The following is a 3,629-nucleotide window of genomic DNA, read 5'->3' as shown; positions in this document are numbered from 1 at the left end:
AATACTTGTCTTTATGTTAACTTAACAAAACATAGTACATACATTTTCAAGTAATATTTCCAAACTTATTATAACATTTCTATTCTATTTAAATTTAAATGAGAGCACTATATTTTCTCTAATTAAAATTAGAAATTTGTAGGGATGATATCATCTTTAATCCTAGCTTTCACTCGGTGGGCAAGCAAAAACACACACTGGGCTCCAAAACCCACTCCCATTCAGTGCTCACAAAGCTACTGACTTATTTGAGTTTCCTAGAGTCAAAGGTTTCTAGCTCACCAGACTTATTCACCTCTGTTCCCCATCTTCTTCCTCTCCCTGCACAAACTGGCTTCTCACTCAGCACTCCACCATCTTGGCTGCTTCTCCTGGCCTCCTCCATGTGGCCTTTCTCTGCTCTCTAATATAATCTCAGTCTTCCAACCATTCATAAATTCTAAGAACTGCAACCACCAGCAGCTGAAATCTGCCTCAACCCCTGCTGACCTGGGAAGCCACTGCGCACTGGTGTTTCCTGGAATGCACCTCCCGCAGGCCCCCTCCAGGCACAGAGGCAGTCCCGTGGCTCCAGAACGTGACTGGGCCCTTCTTTTTTCCCCCCAGTCAAACACTGTCCAATCTCGCTGGGGTGGGGGTCGCCAAACCCGGCTGCCGCCTCCACGCACAACTTCCTCTTCCCCACACACTGAAAGGCGCTTCCCTCACGATGATGCTGGGCCCAGGGAGCACGCCACACAACCAGCCCGGGGACACCAGAGGCAGCCGCCGAACTGTGCGGTGAGAGAGGGCACACGTCCTTGGGGCTAGCCAGCTGCCCATGGCAGGGAGGGGCCTACAACAAGCGCATGCGGAGGAAACCAAGCGGGTGTGGGAAGCCCCTCAGGGCAACAGGCGGGTCCGCCGGGAAAACACATGAAAATCCCCAAAACCGCCACACACGTGTGACCCCGTGATGCCCAGGATGCCCAGCAGCCCCCTCTGGCACACACACACCCATGCTTTCCCTTCTTTTCCCCCACACTGTACTTAAAAGCTTCACTCTCTAAAAGCTTTGATGAATGCAGTGACAAAAACAGATAGACAAACAGCAAAAAACCAGACAAACAGCAAAAACCGATAGACAAACAGGCACTACCTTCCCCCGAGCTTGGAATATCTAAACTCAAATGGGGTTCCCTAAAAGCGGGGTGCCCTCCCAAATCTCCCAACCTCCCATCGGAGGGGAGACGGCCAGCGGCCCCTTCCCGGCCTGTCAGCCAGGGCTCACGTGGCAAACAGTCGCGACCTTGTTCTACTTCCCCGGGTTTGAACAATAAAGCTCCGCTGTGCAGACCGACAGCGGTCCCTTGATCCCGGGACGAGCCCCCAAAATGTTAATCCTAATCCGGAGGGACCCGAAACATTGAAGACATGAACAAGGTCCGTCGGTTACACATCAAAGCTTTATTGTCTAGCTTTGCCAAACGGCAGGAACTCCGACAGAAATCTGAAGGAGAGCACTCCGGCCCTTTGTTCTACTTAGTTTTTATAGTTTTGTAAGTGGGAAGTACAGAAGCAAAAATTGTAATTAGGAGCCTCTTACCACTATTGGTTATAGTCATATGTCCTTTAACATGATAGGACCGTGTTCAATTTGCAAGCCATACATCCTTTTGGAGAAAACAAAATTTACAAGCCAACACAATGGTAGAAAGATGTCTCTTTACATATTAAAAGGCATTTCTATATTATCTAGTGTTCATCTGCTATCTCTCTGTCCAGAGTCACATGTGTTAACCACACACATTTACATAAGAGAGGTAGTTTCAGTGGGGACAAATGCCCACAAATGGCTCATTGCTATGAGAAAAGGTTTATTTTGGCTTTTCTCTCCCTGTATCTGGCTAGCCATTCACCCTTTTCCCCACAGGTTTGGTGGAATGTCTGGGGATCCATGTTTTCCTCCCCTTTGCATTTACAATACAATGCCAAGGGCCATCCTGGTTATGCCAATCACACAGTACAGAGATTATTCTCACAATTTCTCTGCACACCTTAACCCAAATTAATAAAATGTTCTTCAAGCCTCCTAAAGTATTAATATTAATTCTGTAGCTTTTGGTACTTACAACACCTGAGGGTGAGGTGGCTCAGTGACTACTCAGTGGACAATAATCATCTGCTAGCATCACCTTTTTCTGTTTTTGTGAGATCATGCCCTTAAAAACAAATTTTTGTTATTTTACTGAGGTTCTAGGAAGGAGCAAAGAAAAATATGTTGGGTGCTTTGTTTTGTTTTTCTATCTGCTGAAATTAACAGGAAGATCTTTCATTACCTGAGCTTTATTGAAGACCAGCTTCCTATGAGTGAGGAAATAGAATACCATGTCATCGTTTGGTACAGACTCCAGACCAAAATCAAAATACCATATTAGGAAAGGAAAATTTAAAAAAATTATAAAAGGAAGGAATTATTGGTTTTTGTAATAATGCAAGCAGAGTACATACAAGAAGAAAAGTAACTACATTCTGTAGTCAAGACTGGGGTAGAACTCTTTCTTAATGTCCATTGTCTTTTGTCTTAAGATTTGGTGCAAAATGTCTTTAAGAAACAAAAGAAGGAGGGAATTATTTTTTGGTTACTATTTTTTTTCAAAAAATATTTAAGTTGTAGTTTTTTATTCTTGTATTGCTTTTTCTTCATATCTAGCAGATAGCTAAAATGGGTGGAGGAAATGATGATCTGCACTTAGAATATTTTTATATTCCACAAGCATTTATAACAAAATAAAACTTTCATTCTATAAAAAGACAAACCACACAATCGGAGAACACATTTGACAAAATGTCTGATAAGGGGTTAATAACCAAAATTTATAAAGAACTTGTAAAACTCAACACCAGGAAGATAAACAATCCAACCAAAACATGGGCAAAAGAAATGAATAGATACTTCTCCAAAGAGGACATACAGATGGCCAATAGGCAGATGAAAAAATGCTCAACATCACTAATCATTAGAGAAATGCAAATTAAAACCACGAGATATCACCTCACACCAGTCAGAATGGCGTTCATCAACAAAACAACACAGAATAAGTGTGGGCAAGGATGTGGAGAAAAGGGAACCCTCCTGCACTGCGGGTGGGAATGCAGACTGGTGCAGCCACTGTGGAAAAACAGTATGGAGATTCCTTAATAAAATTAAAAATTGAACTGTATTTTGACCCAGCCAACCCACTTTTAGGAATATATCCCAAGAACACCATATTACTGTTTCAAAAGGAGAAATGCACCCCCATGTTTATGGCAGCATTGCTCACAATAGAGACGATGTGGAAACAGCCCAAGTGTCCATTAGTGGACAAGTGGATTAAAAAGCAGTGGTACATATATACAATGGAATACTACAGGGCCATGAAAAAGAAGGAAATCTTACCTTTTGCAACAACATGGAGGGACTTGGAAACTATTATGTTAAGTGAAATAAACCAGGCAGAAAAAGAAAAATATCATATGAACCTCACTCATTTGAGGAATCCAATGAACAATGTGAACTGAGGAACGGAATTGAGACAGAGGAGAGATCAAAAGGACCAGAGGAAAAGAGGACAGAGGAAAAGGGGATGATAGGATGGAATAAAACT

At 42.7% G+C, this 3,629-nt stretch overlaps 1 non-coding gene across 1 annotated transcript; it reads left to right on the top strand.

The window, feature by feature from the left end:
• Positions 1-2,407: 2,407 nt before the first annotated feature.
• Positions 2,408-2,584, top strand: LOC136327622 (small nucleolar RNA SNORA81). Its single transcript, XR_010729804.1, has one exon. It is a non-coding gene; the product is annotated as a small nucleolar RNA SNORA81 (small nucleolar RNA).
• The last annotated feature ends 1,045 nt before the right edge of the window (positions 2,585-3,629 follow it).

This window comes from Saccopteryx bilineata, chromosome 2 (genome assembly GCF_036850765.1).
Source record: "Saccopteryx bilineata isolate mSacBil1 chromosome 2, mSacBil1_pri_phased_curated, whole genome shotgun sequence".
Lineage (NCBI taxonomy): Eukaryota > Metazoa > Chordata > Mammalia > Chiroptera > Emballonuridae > Saccopteryx > Saccopteryx bilineata.
Note: the sequence above shows the minus strand (reverse complement) of the source record. Positions and strands in the feature narration are given on the sequence as shown.